This window comes from Schistocerca nitens, chromosome 2 (assembly GCF_023898315.1).
Source record: "Schistocerca nitens isolate TAMUIC-IGC-003100 chromosome 2, iqSchNite1.1, whole genome shotgun sequence".
NCBI classification, from domain to species: Eukaryota; Metazoa; Arthropoda; class Insecta; order Orthoptera; family Acrididae; genus Schistocerca; species Schistocerca nitens.
In genome coordinates, this window is record NC_064615.1 from 367747647 (window position 1) to 367762008 (window position 14362).

Consider the following 14362-nt stretch of genomic DNA (forward strand, 5'->3'; position numbering starts at 1 on the left):
ATGATACATGAAACTCTTTCAGAATCGGCCACTTGGTTTTTGTGCTTACCTGGAGGGCTGGGAATGCGCGGAACAGCCGCCGGCATGCCGGTAGTTGCCACACGTTTGCACAAAACGCAAGGGCTCGTCCGGGATTTGAACCCGGGACCTCCTGCACCCGAAGCAGGAATCATACCCCTAGACCAACGAGCCTGTTCGTTACGGCTAAGCGCTGCACATAATTGACGCCTCCGTTCTTGGTAACACCATGCAGAGCTGCTGCTCACCCAGCGTTCTCCCTGGCTGTTGCGGTTTGATTGTTTTTATCGATGTCTTTTACTATAGCATCTTCTAGAATCGGACGGAGCTCGTAGCCGATGCCCTTGCTTACGCAGGAAAAATCTGTTGCTACTACGGGTTTCCAGGTAGCACAGCAGCAGAGCCGTCGTTTCCGTGGTGTAGCGGTTATCACGTCTGCTTTACACGCAGAAGGTCCCCGGTTCGATCCCGGGCGGAAGCACGACTTTTTTAAACCCGTTTTCGGATTCCATTTCCGAGAGAACGTCACGTCTGCGTATGCAGGGATAATAAATGTCGTGTGCTACACGGATATCGCGTCATTTTACTGTCAAATGCTCTTGCTCCCATAGTGCACCGGTATTCAGTAACTCAGAACGCTCGTAGTTCCATTCTGGCCGGCAAAATTTATAATCCATTTCTTCAGGACTACTTCAAGTGCGCTTCATACTGGCTTTCCAGAGCTTACTGCACTCGCCTTGTCACAGCTCTGTTGAAGTGTGAAGGTAACTAATACTGAGAAACTCTTATCTACGCTCAGTCTTGTATCCCACCCTTTGGTTGTCGTCGTCGCTAATCAGATGTAGGTAGACTGCTCCACGATTGAGCTTCGTCTCCAATCACGGTGCAATTGTCCTGCAAAGACAACCTTTCTTTTCCGTTGCATGCAAGATTACTGTCGGCTCTTCTACAGCAATCGACCTATGTAATTTACTGGTGTCAGATTCTTGCCATACCAAACGGTCCCTTCATGACCGTAGTGCTACACAAAGCGTGCTGCGGCAGGCATTTGTTCTTCATTGCAGAGCTGCAAACGTGGGTGAGCTCCACCTACCATTCCGCACGGTCAAAACGGCAGGGCTCGTCCGGGATTTGAACCCGGGACCTCCTGCACCCAAAGCAGGAATCACACCCCTAGACCAACGAGCCAACTGCTGGTAGCGATGAAGGTCATCCCAAGCAGTCCAGCTCCGAGGAACACAAACTTTCATGTAAATCAGAAAGAATACCGCTTTCTGAAGGCAGCGCTCACCACTGTTGGGAAGAATATTAAAGGCAATGAATATAGAGTGAATAATTTCATCGCGCTCTGCAGATGAACAGACGGTGGTGTTTCACTTTCGTCATGTGGTTTCTCAGTGTCAAGGGAAGGCAAATGCAATAAACAAAAGAACATCGGGAATCCGAAACACCAACTCATAACGAATAGATTGCGGAGTAGACTGCAAGCAAAACCTCCAGAAGACGACTCCTGAAGGCGTCGGTGACGTAAGAATTATTCCGTGCAGCAACGATCATCTAGGAAGTGTGTCGCTCCACCACACAACTTTTTTTTATATTGTTTTACCTAAATTTCCATTACCTGTTCGTTACAAGAATGCCGTGTGGCTTTCACCCGGTCTGCTTCGTCCAGCAGCGATAGTAGTAAGTAAATAGACCACAGTATCATTAAAAGTAGGTCAGACACAAAAATAGGAGTTGCGTGTAGATCATGTTATTCTGCTTTCAAATGCATTTGTCTGGCTGGGAGTAGTGGCGTACTCCTGTAATCCATGCGTCCGGGAAGCCGTTGTTGTGGGAGAGATCTGGGAACAACTACAGATTCGGCCGTTTCATCAGCTCAGGAACGACCGCGATGCTCTCATCGAGCTCTGCAGATTGACCAGATTGCAGTGCGGAATTTTCGGCTAGTGGTGGCTCGGGGTTAAGAGAAGTCGAGAGCTGTGAGCAAAACTACATCGGGAAACCGATACGGACGACTCATAACGAGAAGATTGCGAGATGTACTGCGAAAGCAAAACTTCGAGAAGACGAACTCTGAAGCCGTAGCTGCCTTAACAATCATTCCGTGCAGCAACGATAATCTGGGAAGAGCGAGGGGTGGGTACCGCTCGACCACACAACAAATTTTATATAATGTTCTACTTATTCTACATTTGCGTTTCCATATCATCACTAAAATACTGTGTGATTTACACGTGGTTTGCTTCTTCCAAACGCGATATTAAGAAGTACATCGACTACAGCGTCATTAAGGGTCGTGGGTCCAGGCGCCGGCGCGCCAGCGGTGGCCTGTCGGGGCCTCCATGTTTGTTCTACTTATTCTACATTTGCGTTTCCATATCATCACTAAAATACTGTGTGATTTACACGTGGTTTGCTTCTTCCAAACGCGATATTAAGAAGTACATCGACTACAGCGACATTAAGGGTCGTGGGTCCAGGCGCCGGCGTGCCAGCGGTGGCCTGTCGGGGCCTCCATGTAGAGCCTCCGCTGAGCCCAGGCTCCTTGCCGCTAACGAAGTGATTGCTTTTGATGACATCATTTGCAATAGCGACTGCGCGAATTGACGGTACCTCGTACGGAAAGCAAGAGTAGCTGATGCTACTGAGGACTCGGCCGCGAGCTTTTCCGACGACTTCTTGGGCTCTTATTCGTGATGGCATTCAGACAGGCAACGGTGCTGTCGATTGTTGCATACAAATGCGAAATACCTGCATTGTGCGTTTCCGCAAAGTGATTTTTACGCCAAAGTTGCGATCGTCCTACAAGTTGTGTCAGATGTGGAGCTCAGAGCGTAGCAGTTTCCGTGGTGTAGCGGTTATCACGTCTGCCTAACACGCAGAAGGTCCCCAGTTCGATTCCGGGCGGAAACACTTTTTCGTCGCACTCAACAAGACACTTGCTACAATCTCTACTGTGACCATTTAAATCAATTTCAAACGTCCCACCACCAGGGTGCAGATGGCTCAAATGATACATGAAACTCTTTCAGAATCGGCCACTTGGTTTTTGTGCTTACCTGGAGGGCTGGGAATGCGCGGAACAGCCGCCGGCATGCCGGTAGTTGCCACACGTTTGCACAAAACGCAAGGGCTCGTCCGGGATTTGAACCCGGGACCTCCTGCACCCGAAGCAGGAATCATACCCCTAGACCAACGAGCCTGTTCGTTACGGCTAAGCGCTGCACATAATTGACGCCTCCGTTCTTGGTAACACCATGCAGAGCTGCTGCTCACCCAGCGTTCTCCCTGGCTGTTGCGGTTTGATTGTTTTTATCGATGTCTTTTACTATAGCATCTTCTAGAATCGGACGGAGCTCGTAGCCGATGCCCTTGCTTACGCAGGAAAAATCTGTTGCTACTACGGGTTTCCAGGTAGCACAGCAGCAGAGCCGTCGTTTCCGTGGTGTAGCGGTTATCACGTCTGCTTTACACGCAGAAGGTCCCCGGTTCGATCCCGGGCGGAAGCACGACTTTTTTAAACCCGTTTTCGGATTCCATTTCCGAGAGAACGTCACGTCTGCGTATGCAGGGATAATAAATGTCGTGTGCTACACGGATATCGCGTCATTTTACTGTCAAATGCTCTTGCTCCCATAGTGCACCGGTATTCAGTAACTCAGAACGCTCGTAGTTCCATTCTGGCCGGCAAAATTTATAATCCATTTCTTCAGGACTACTTCAAGTGCGCTTCATACTGGCTTTCCAGAGCTTACTGCACTCGCCTTGTCACAGCTCTGTTGAAGTGTGAAGGTAACTAATACTGAGAAACTCTTATCTACGCTCAGTCTTGTATCCCACCCTTTGGTTGTCGTCGTCGCTAATCAGATGTAGGTAGACTGCTCCACGATTGAGCTTCGTCTCCAATCACGGTGCAATTGTCCTGCAAAGACAACCTTTCTTTTCCGTTGCATGCAAGATTACTGTCGGCTCTTCTACAGCAATCGACCTATGTAATTTACTGGTGTCAGATTCTTGCCATACCAAACGGTCCCTTCATGACCGTAGTGCTACACAAAGCGTGCTGCGGCAGGCATTTGTTCTTCATTGCAGAGCTGCAAACGTGGGTGAGCTCCACCTACCATTCCGCACGGTCAAAACGGCAGGGCTCGTCCGGGATTTGAACCCGGGACCTCCTGCACCCAAAGCAGGAATCACACCCCTAGACCAACGAGCCAACTGCTGGTAGCGATGAAGGTCATCCCAAGCAGTCCAGCTCCGAGGAACACAAACTTTCATGTAAATCAGAAAGAATACCGCTTTCTGAAGGCAGCGCTCACCACTGTTGGGAAGAATATTAAAGGCAATGAATATAGAGTGAATAATTTCATCGCGCTCTGCAGATGAACAGACGGTGGTGTTTCACTTTCGTCATGTGGTTTCTCAGTGTCAAGGGAAGGCAAATGCAATAAACAAAAGAACATCGGGAATCCGAAACACCAACTCATAACGAATAGATTGCGGAGTAGACTGCAAGCAAAACCTCCAGAAGACGACTCCTGAAGGCGTCGGTGACGTAAGAATTATTCCGTGCAGCAACGATCATCTAGGAAGTGTGTCGCTCCACCACACAACTTTTTTTTATATTGTTTTACCTAAATTTCCATTACCTGTTCGTTACAAGAATGCCGTGTGGCTTTCACCCGGTCTGCTTCGTCCAGCAGCGATAGTAGTAAGTAAATAGACCACAGTATCATTAAAAGTAGGTCAGACACAAAAATAGGAGTTGCGTGTAGATCATGTTATTCTGCTTTCAAATGCATTTGTCTGGCTGGGAGTAGTGGCGTACTCCTGTAATCCATGCGTCCGGGAAGCCGTTGTTGTGGGAGAGATCTGGGAACAACTACAGATTCGGCCGTTTCATCAGCTCAGGAACGACCGCGATGCTCTCATCGAGCTCTGCAGATTGACCAGATTGCAGTGCGGAATTTTCGGCTAGTGGTGGCTCGGGGTTAAGAGAAGTCGAGAGCTGTGAGCAAAACTACATCGGGAAACCGATACGGACGACTCATAACGAGAAGATTGCGAGATGTACTGCGAAAGCAAAACTTCGAGAAGACGAACTCTGAAGCCGTAGCTGCCTTAACAATCATTCCGTGCAGCAACGATAATCTGGGAAGAGCGAGGGGTGGGTACCGCTCGACCACACAACAAATTTTATATAATGTTCTACTTATTCTACATTTGCGTTTCCATATCATCACTAAAATACTGTGTGATTTACACGTGGTTTGCTTCTTCCAAACGCGATATTAAGAAGTACATCGACTACAGCGTCATTAAGGGTCGTGGGTCCAGGCGCCGGCGCGCCAGCGGTGGCCTGTCGGGGCCTCCATGTTTGTTCTACTTATTCTACATTTGCGTTTCCATATCATCACTAAAATACTGTGTGATTTACACGTGGTTTGCTTCTTCCAAACGCGATATTAAGAAGTACATCGACTACAGCGACATTAAGGGTCGTGGGTCCAGGCGCCGGCGTGCCAGCGGTGGCCTGTCGGGGCCTCCATGTAGAGCCTCCGCTGAGCCCAGGCTCCTTGCCGCTAACGAAGTGATTGCTTTTGATGACATCATTTGCAATAGCGACTGCGCGAATTGACGGTACCTCGTACGGAAAGCAAGAGTAGCTGATGCTACTGAGGACTCGGCCGCGAGCTTTTCCGACGACTTCTTGGGCTCTTATTCGTGATGGCATTCAGACAGGCAACGGTGCTGTCGATTGTTGCATACAAATGCGAAATACCTGCATTGTGCGTTTCCGCAAAGTGATTTTTACGCCAAAGTTGCGATCGTCCTACAAGTTGTGTCAGATGTGGAGCTCAGAGCGTAGCAGTTTCCGTGGTGTAGCGGTTATCACGTCTGCCTAACACGCAGAAGGTCCCCAGTTCGATTCCGGGCGGAAACACTTTTTCGTCGCACTCAACAAGACACTTGCTACAATCTCTACTGTGACCATTTAAATCAATTTCAAACGTCCCACCACCAGGGTGCAGATGGCTCAAATGATACATGAAACTCTTTCAGAATCGGCCACTTGGTTTTTGTGCTTACCTGGAGGGCTGGGAATGCGCGGAACAGCCGCCGGCATGCCGGTAGTTGCCACACGTTTGCACAAAACGCAAGGGCTCGTCCGGGATTTGAACCCGGGACCTCCTGCACCCGAAGCAGGAATCATACCCCTAGACCAACGAGCCTGTTCGTTACGGCTAAGCGCTGCACATGATTGACGCCTCCGTTCTTGGTAACACCATGCAGAGCTGCTGCTCACCCAGCGTTCTCCCTGGCTGTTGCGGTTTGATTGTTTTTATCGATGTCTTTTACTATAGCATCTTCTAGAATCGGACGGAGCTCGTAGCCGATGCCCTTGCTTACGCAGGAAAAATCTGTTGCTACTACGGGTTTCCAGGTAGCACAGCAGCAGAGCCGTCGTTTCCGTGGTGTAGCGGTTATCACGTCTGCTTTACACGCAGAAGGTCCCCGGTTCGATCCCGGGCGGAAGCACGACTTTTTTAAACCCGTTTTCGGATTCCATTTCCGAGAGAACGTCACGTCTGCGTATGCAGGGATAATAAATGTCGTGTGCTACACGGATATCGCGTCATTTTACTGTCAAATGCTCTTGCTCCCATAGTGCACCGGTATTCAGTAACTCAGAACGCTCGTAGTTCCATTCTGGCCGGCAAAATTTATAATCCATTTCTTCAGGACTACTTCAAGTGCGCTTCATACTGGCTTTCCAGAGCTTACTGCACTCGCCTTGTCACAGCTCTGTTGAAGTGTGAAGGTAACTAATACTGAGAAACTCTTATCTACGCTCAGTCTTGTATCCCACCCTTTGGTTGTCGTCGTCGCTAATCAGATGTAGGTAGACTGCTCCACGATTGAGCTTCGTCTCCAATCACGGTGCAATTGTCCTGCAAAGACAACCTTTCTTTTCCGTTGCATGCAAGATTACTGTCGGCTCTTCTACAGCAATCGACCTATGTAATTTACTGGTGTCAGATTCTTGCCATACCAAACGGTCCCTTCATGACCGTAGTGCTACACAAAGCGTGCTGCGGCAGGCATTTCTTCTTCATTGCAGAGCTGCAAACGTGGGTGAGCTCCACCTACCATTCCGCACGGTCAAAACGGCAGGGCTCGTCCGGGATTTGAACCCGGGACCTCCTGCACCCAAAGCAGGAATCACACCCCTAGACCAACGAGCCAACTGCTGGTAGCGATGAAGGTCATCCCAAGCAGTCCAGCTCCGAGGAACACAAACTTTCATGTAAATCAGAAAGAATACCGCTTTCTGAAGGCAGCGCTCACCACTGTTGGGAAGAATATTAAAGGCAATGAATATAGAGTGAATAATTTCATCGCGCTCTGCAGATGAACAGACGGTGGTGTTTCACTTTCGTCATGTGGTTTCTCAGTGTCAAGGGAAGGCAAATGCAATAAACAAAAGAACATCGGGAATCCGAAACACCAACTCATAACGAATAGATTGCGGAGTAGACTGCAAGCAAAACCTCCAGAAGACGACTCCTGAAGGCGTCGGTGACGTAAGAATTATTCCGTGCAGCAACGATCATCTAGGAAGTGTGTCGCTCCACCACACAACTTTTTTTTATATTGTTTTACCTAAATTTCCATTACCTGTTCGTTACAAGAATGCCGTGTGGCTTTCACCCGGTCTGCTTCGTCCAGCAGCGATAGTAGTAAGTAAATAGACCACAGTATCATTAAAAGTAGGTCAGACACAAAAATAGGAGTTGCGTGTAGATCATGTTATTCTGCTTTCAAATGCATTTGTCTGGCTGGGAGTAGTGGCGTACTCCTGTAATCCATGCGTCCGGGAAGCCGTTGTTGTGGGAGAGATCTGGGAACAACTACAGATTCGGCCGTTTCATCAGCTCAGGAACGACCGCGATGCTCTCATCGAGCTCTGCAGATTGACCAGATTGCAGTGCGGAATTTTCGGCTAGTGGTGGCTCGGGGTTAAGAGAAGTCGAGAGCTGTGAGCAAAACTACATCGGGAAACCGATACGGACGACTCATAACGAGAAGATTGCGAGATGTACTGCGAAAGCAAAACTTCGAGAAGACGAACTCTGAAGCCGTAGCTGCCTTAACAATCATTCCGTGCAGCAACGATAATCTGGGAAGAGCGAGGGGTGGGTACCGCTCGACCACACAACAAATTTTATATAATGTTCTACTTATTCTACATTTGCGTTTCCATATCATCACTAAAATACTGTGTGATTTACACGTGGTTTGCTTCTTCCAAACGCGATATTAAGAAGTACATCGACTACAGCGTCATTAAGGGTCGTGGGTCCAGGCGCCGGCGCGCCAGCGGTGGCCTGTCGGGGCCTCCATGTTTGTTCTACTTATTCTACATTTGCGTTTCCATATCATCACTAAAATACTGTGTGATTTACACGTGGTTTGCTTCTTCCAAACGCGATATTAAGAAGTACATCGACTACAGCGACATTAAGGGTCGTGGGTCCAGGCGCCGGCGTGCCAGCGGTGGCCTGTCGGGGCCTCCATGTAGAGCTACCGCTGAGCCCAGGCTCCTTGCCGCTAACGAAGTGATTGCTTTTGATGACATCATTTGCAATAGCGACTGCGCGAATTGACGGTACCTCGTACGGAAAGCAAGAGTAGCTGATGCTACTGAGGACTCGGCCGCGAGCTTTTCCGACGACTTCTTGGGCTCTTATTCGTGATGGCATTCAGACAGGCAACGGTGCTGTCGATTGTTGCATACAAATGCGAAATACCTGCATTGTGCGTTTCCGCAAAGTGATTTTTACGCCAAAGTTGCGATCGTCCTACAAGTTGTGTCAGATGTGGAGCTCAGAGCGTAGCAGTTTCCGTGGTGTAGCGGTTATCACGTCTGCCTAACACGCAGAAGGTCCCCAGTTCGATTCCGGGCGGAAACACTTTTTCGTCGCACTCAACAAGACACTTGCTACAATCTCTACTGTGACCATTTAAATCAATTTCAAACGTCCCACCACCAGGGTGCAGATGGCTCAAATGATACATGAAACTCTTTCAGAATCGGCCACTTGGTTTTTGTGCTTACCTGGAGGGCTGGGAATGCGCGGAACAGCCGCCGGCATGCCGGTAGTTGCCACACGTTTGCACAAAACGCAAGGGCTCGTCCGGGATTTGAACCCGGGACCTCCTGCACCCGAAGCAGGAATCATACCCCTAGACCAACGAGCCTGTTCGTTACGGCTAAGCGCTGCACATGATTGACGCCTCCGTTCTTGGTAACACCATGCAGAGCTGCTGCTCACCCAGCGTTCTCCCTGGCTGTTGCGGTTTGATTGTTTTTATCGATGTCTTTTACTATAGCATCTTCTAGAATCGGACGGAGCTCGTAGCCGATGCCCTTGCTTACGCAGGAAAAATCTGTTGCTACTACGGGTTTCCAGGTAGCACAGCAGCAGAGCCGTCGTTTCCGTGGTGTAGCGGTTATCACGTCTGCTTTACACGCAGAAGGTCCCCGGTTCGATCCCGGGCGGAAGCACGACTTTTTTAAACCCGTTTTCGGATTCCATTTCCGAGAGAACGTCACGTCTGCGTATGCAGGGATAATAAATGTCGTGTGCTACACGGATATCGCGTCATTTTACTGTCAAATGCTCTTGCTCCCATAGTGCACCGGTATTCAGTAACTCAGAACGCTCGTAGTTCCATTCTGGCCGGCAAAATTTATAATCCATTTCTTCAGGACTACTTCAAGTGCGCTTCATACTGGCTTTCCAGAGCTTACTGCACTCGCCTTGTCACAGCTCTGTTGAAGTGTGAAGGTAACTAATACTGAGAAACTCTTATCTACGCTCAGTCTTGTATCCCACCCTTTGGTTGTCGTCGTCGCTAATCAGATGTAGGTAGACTGCTCCACGATTGAGCTTCGTCTCCAATCACGGTGCAATTGTCCTGCAAAGACAACCTTTCTTTTCCGTTGCATGCAAGATTACTGTCGGCTCTTCTACAGCAATCGACCTATGTAATTTACTGGTGTCAGATTCTTGCCATACCAAACGGTCCCTTCATGACCGTAGTGCTACACAAAGCGTGCTGCGGCAGGCATGTGTTCTTCATTGCAGAGCTGCAAACGTGGGTGAGCTCCACCTACCATTCCGCACGGTCAAAACGGCAGGGCTCGTCCGGGATTTGAACCCGGGACCTCCTGCACCCAAAGCAGGAATCACACCCCTAGACCAACGAGCCAACTGCTGGTAGCGATGAAGGTCATCCCAAGCAGTCCAGCTCCGAGGAACACAAACTTTCATGTAAATCAGAAAGAATACCGCTTTCTGAAGGCAGCGCTCACCACTGTTGGGAAGAATATTAAAGGCAATGAATATAGAGTGAATAATTTCATCGCGCTCTGCAGATGAACAGACGGTGGTGTTTCACTTTCGTCATGTGGTTTCTCAGTGTCAAGGGAAGGCAAATGCAATAAACAAAAGAACATCGGGAATCCGAAACACCAACTCATAACGAATAGATTGCGGAGTAGACTGCAAGCAAAACCTCCAGAAGACGACTCCTGAAGGCGTCGGTGACGTAAGAATTATTCCGTGCAGCAACGATCATCTAGGAAGTGTGTCGCTCCACCACACAACTTTTTTTTTATATTGTTTTACCTAAATTTCCATTACCTGTTCGTTACAAGAATGCCGTGTGGCTTTCACCCGGTCTGCTTCGTCCAGCAGCGATAGTAGTAAGTAAATAGACCACAGTATCATTAAAAGTAGGTCAGACACAAAAATAGGAGTTGCGTGTAGATCATGTTATTCTGCTTTCAAATGCATTTGTCTGGCTGGGAGTAGTGGCGTACTCCTGTAATCCATGCGTCCGGGAAGCCGTTGTTGTGGGAGAGATCTGGGAACAACTACAGATTCGGCCGTTTCATCAGCTCAGGAACGACCGCGATGCTCTCATCGAGCTCTGCAGATTGACCAGATTGCAGTGCGGAATTTTCGGCTAGTGGTGGCTCGGGGTTAAGAGAAGTCGAGAGCTGTGAGCAAAACTACATCGGGAAACCCATACGGACGACTCATAACGAGAAGATTGCGAGATGTACTGCGAAAGCAAAACTTCGAGAAGACGAACTCTGAAGCCGTAGCTGCCTTAACAATCATTCCGTGCAGCAACGATAATCTGGGAAGAGCGAGGGGTGGGTACCGCTCGACCACACAACAAATTTTATATAATGTTCTACTTATTCTACATTTGCGTTTCCATATCATCACTAAAATACTGTGTGATTTACACGTGGTTTGCTTCTTCCAAACGCGATATTAAGAAGTACATCGACTACAGCGTCATTAAGGGTCGTGGGTCCAGGCGCCGGCGCGCCAGCGGTGGCCTGTCGGGGCCTCCATGTTTGTTCTACTTATTCTACATTTGCGTTTCCATATCATCACTAAAATACTGTGTGATTTACACGTGGTTTGCTTCTTCCAAACGCGATATTAAGAAGTACATCGACTACAGCGACATTAAGGGTCGTGGGTCCAGGCGCCGGCGTGCCAGCGGTGGCCTGTCGGGGCCTCCATGTAGAGCTACCGCTGAGCCCAGGCTCCTTGCCGCTAACGAAGTGATTGCTTTTGATGACATCATTTGCAATAGCGACTGCGCGAATTGACGGTACCTCGTACGGAAAGCAAGAGTAGCTGATGCTACTGAGGACTCGGCCGCGAGCTTTTCCGACGACTTCTTGGGCTCTTATTCGTGATGGCATTCAGACAGGCAACGGTGCTGTCGATTGTTGCATACAAATGCGAAATACCTGCATTGTGCGTTTCCGCAAAGTGATTTTTACGCCAAAGTTGCGATCGTCCTACAAGTTGTGTCAGATGTGGAGCTCAGAGCGTAGCAGTTTCCGTGGTGTAGCGGTTATCACGTCTGCCTAACACGCAGAAGGTCCCCAGTTCGATTCCGGGCGGAAACACTTTTTCGTCGCACTCAACAAGACACTTGCTACAATCTCTACTGTGACCATTTAAATCAATTTCAAACGTCCCACCACCAGGGTGCAGATGGCTCAAATGATACATGAAACTCTTTCAGAATCGGTCACTTGGTTTTTGTGCTTACCTGGAGGGCTGGGAATGCGCGGAACAGCCGCCGGCATGCCGGTAGTTGCCACACGTTTGCACAAAACGCAAGGGCTCGTCCGGGATTTGAACCCGGGACCTCCTGCACCCGAAGCAGGAATCATACCCCTAGACCAACGAGCCTGTTCGTTACGGCTAAGCGCTGCACATGATTGACCCCTCCGTTCTTGGTAACACCATGCAGAGCTGCTGCTCACCCAGCGTTCTCCCTGGCTGTTGCGGTTTGATTGTTTTTATCGATGTCTTTTACTATAGCATCTTCTAGAATCGGACGGAGCTCGTAGCCGATGCCCTTGCTTACGCAGGAAAAATCTGTTGCTACTACGGGTTTGCAGGTAGCACAGCAGCAGAGCCGTCGTTTCCGTGGTGTAGCGGTTATCACGTCTGCTTTACACGCAGAAGGTCCCCGGTTCGATCCCGGGCGGAAGCACGACTTTTTTAAACCCGTTTTCGGATTCCATTTCCGAGAGAACGTCACGTCTGCGTATGCAGGGATAATAAATGTCGTGTGCTACACGGATATCGCGTCATTTTACTGTCAAATGCTCTTGCTCCCATAGTGCACCGGTATTCAGTAACTCAGAACGCTCGTAGTTCCATTCTGGCCGGCAAAATTTATAATCCATTTCTTCAGGACTACTTCAAGTGCGCTTCATACTGGCTTTCCAGAGCTTACTGCACTCGCCTTGTCACAGCTCTGTTGAAGTGTGAAGGTAACTAATACTGAGAAACTCTTATCTACGCTCAGTCTTGTATCCCACCCTTTGGTTGTCGTCGTCGCTAATCAGATGTAGGTAGACTGCTCCACGATTGAGCTTCGTCTCCACTCACGGTGCAATTGTCCTGCAAAGACAACCTTTCTTTTCCGTTGCATGCAAGATTACTGTCGGCTCTTCTACAGCAATCGACCTATGTAATTTACTGGTGTCAGATTCTTGCCATACCAAACGGTCCCTTCATGACCGTAGTGCTACACAAAGCGTGCTGCGGCAGGCATTTGTTCTTCATTGCAGAGCTGCAAACGTGGGTGAGCTCCACCTACCATTCCGCACGGTCAAAACGGCAGGGCTCGTCCGGGATTTGAACCCGCGACCTCCTGCACCCAAAGCAGGAATCACACCCCTAGACCAACGAGCCAACTGCTGGTAGCGATGAAGGTCATCCCAAGCAGTCCAGCTCCGAGGAACACAAACTTTCATGTAAATCAGAAAGAATACCGCTTTCTGAAGGCAGCGCTCACCACTGTTGGGAAGAATATTAAAGGCAATGAATATAGAGTGAATAATTTCATCGCGCTCTGCAGATGAACAGACGGTGGTGTTTCACTTTCGTCATGTGGTTTCTCAGTGTCAAGGGAAGGCAAATGCAATAAACAAAAGAACATCGGGAATCCGAAACACCAACTCATAACGAATAGATTGCGGAGTAGACTGCAAGCAAAACCTCCAGAAGACGACTCCTGAAGGCGTCGGTGACGTAAGAATTATTCCGTGCAGCAACGATCATCTAGGAAGTGTGTCGCTCCACCACACAACTTTTTTTTATATTGTTTTACCTAAATTTCCATTACCTGTTCGTTACAAGAATGCCGTGTGGCTTTCACCCGGTCTGCTTCGTCCAGCAGCGATAGTAGTAAGTAAATAGACCACAGTATCATTAAAAGTAGGTCAGACACAAAAATAGGAGTTGCGTGTAGATCATGTTATTCTGCTTTCAAATGCATTTGTCTGGCTGGGAGTAGTGGCGTACTCCTGTAATCCATGCGTCCGGGAAGCCGTTGTTGTGGGAGAGATCTGGGAACAACTACAGATTCGGCCGTTTCATCAGCTCAGGAACGACCGCGATGCTCTCATCGAGCTCTGCAGATTGACCAGATTGCAGTGCGGAATTTTCGGCTAGTGGTGGCTCGGGGTTAAGAGAAGTCGAGAGCTGTGAGCAAAACTACATCGGGAAACCGATACGGACGACTCATAACGAGAAGATTGCGAGATGTACTGCGAAAGCAAAACTTCGAGAAGACGAACTCTGAAGCCGTAGCTGCCTTAACAATCATTCCGTGCAGCAACGATAATCTGGGAAGAGCGAGGGGTGGGTACCGCTCGACCACACAACAAATTTTATATAATGTTCTACTTATTCTACATTTGCGTTTCCATATCATCACTAAA

General features: G+C 48.9%; 18 non-coding genes across 18 annotated transcripts; 9 read left to right on the plus strand and 9 right to left on the minus strand.

The window, feature by feature from the left end:
- Window positions 1–120: 120 nt before the first annotated feature.
- On the minus strand, window positions 121–192 carry Trnap-cgg (transfer RNA proline (anticodon CGG)). Its single transcript has one exon. It is a non-coding gene; the product is annotated as a tRNA-Pro (tRNA).
- Window positions 193–426: 234 nt separating this feature from the next.
- Window positions 427–499, plus strand: Trnav-uac (transfer RNA valine (anticodon UAC)). Its single transcript has one exon. It is a non-coding gene; the product is annotated as a tRNA-Val (tRNA).
- A 635-nt stretch (window positions 500–1134) lies between these two features.
- On the minus strand, window positions 1135–1206 carry Trnap-ugg (transfer RNA proline (anticodon UGG)). Its single transcript has one exon. It is a non-coding gene; the product is annotated as a tRNA-Pro (tRNA).
- A 1655-nt stretch (window positions 1207–2861) lies between these two features.
- Window positions 2862–2934, plus strand: Trnav-aac (transfer RNA valine (anticodon AAC)). Its single transcript has one exon. It is a non-coding gene; the product is annotated as a tRNA-Val (tRNA).
- A 217-nt stretch (window positions 2935–3151) lies between these two features.
- Trnap-cgg (transfer RNA proline (anticodon CGG)) lies at window positions 3152–3223 on the minus strand. Its single transcript has one exon. It is a non-coding gene; the product is annotated as a tRNA-Pro (tRNA).
- A 234-nt stretch (window positions 3224–3457) lies between these two features.
- On the plus strand, window positions 3458–3530 carry Trnav-uac (transfer RNA valine (anticodon UAC)). The gene has a single exon. It is a non-coding gene; the product is annotated as a tRNA-Val (tRNA).
- Window positions 3531–4165: 635 nt separating this feature from the next.
- Trnap-ugg (transfer RNA proline (anticodon UGG)) lies at window positions 4166–4237 on the minus strand. Its single transcript has one exon. It is a non-coding gene; the product is annotated as a tRNA-Pro (tRNA).
- A 1655-nt stretch (window positions 4238–5892) lies between these two features.
- Window positions 5893–5965, plus strand: Trnav-aac (transfer RNA valine (anticodon AAC)). Its single transcript has one exon. It is a non-coding gene; the product is annotated as a tRNA-Val (tRNA).
- A 217-nt stretch (window positions 5966–6182) lies between these two features.
- Trnap-cgg (transfer RNA proline (anticodon CGG)) lies at window positions 6183–6254 on the minus strand. Its single transcript has one exon. It is a non-coding gene; the product is annotated as a tRNA-Pro (tRNA).
- A 234-nt stretch (window positions 6255–6488) lies between these two features.
- Window positions 6489–6561, plus strand: Trnav-uac (transfer RNA valine (anticodon UAC)). Its single transcript has one exon. It is a non-coding gene; the product is annotated as a tRNA-Val (tRNA).
- Window positions 6562–7196: 635 nt separating this feature from the next.
- Trnap-ugg (transfer RNA proline (anticodon UGG)) lies at window positions 7197–7268 on the minus strand. Its single transcript has one exon. It is a non-coding gene; the product is annotated as a tRNA-Pro (tRNA).
- Window positions 7269–8923: 1655 nt separating this feature from the next.
- On the plus strand, window positions 8924–8996 carry Trnav-aac (transfer RNA valine (anticodon AAC)). Its single transcript has one exon. It is a non-coding gene; the product is annotated as a tRNA-Val (tRNA).
- A 217-nt stretch (window positions 8997–9213) lies between these two features.
- Trnap-cgg (transfer RNA proline (anticodon CGG)) lies at window positions 9214–9285 on the minus strand. Its single transcript has one exon. It is a non-coding gene; the product is annotated as a tRNA-Pro (tRNA).
- Window positions 9286–9519: 234 nt separating this feature from the next.
- On the plus strand, window positions 9520–9592 carry Trnav-uac (transfer RNA valine (anticodon UAC)). The gene has a single exon. It is a non-coding gene; the product is annotated as a tRNA-Val (tRNA).
- Window positions 9593–10227: 635 nt separating this feature from the next.
- On the minus strand, window positions 10228–10299 carry Trnap-ugg (transfer RNA proline (anticodon UGG)). The gene has a single exon. It is a non-coding gene; the product is annotated as a tRNA-Pro (tRNA).
- A 1656-nt stretch (window positions 10300–11955) lies between these two features.
- Window positions 11956–12028, plus strand: Trnav-aac (transfer RNA valine (anticodon AAC)). Its single transcript has one exon. It is a non-coding gene; the product is annotated as a tRNA-Val (tRNA).
- A 217-nt stretch (window positions 12029–12245) lies between these two features.
- On the minus strand, window positions 12246–12317 carry Trnap-cgg (transfer RNA proline (anticodon CGG)). Its single transcript has one exon. It is a non-coding gene; the product is annotated as a tRNA-Pro (tRNA).
- A 234-nt stretch (window positions 12318–12551) lies between these two features.
- Trnav-uac (transfer RNA valine (anticodon UAC)) lies at window positions 12552–12624 on the plus strand. The gene has a single exon. It is a non-coding gene; the product is annotated as a tRNA-Val (tRNA).
- The last annotated feature ends 1738 nt before the right edge of the window (window positions 12625–14362 follow it).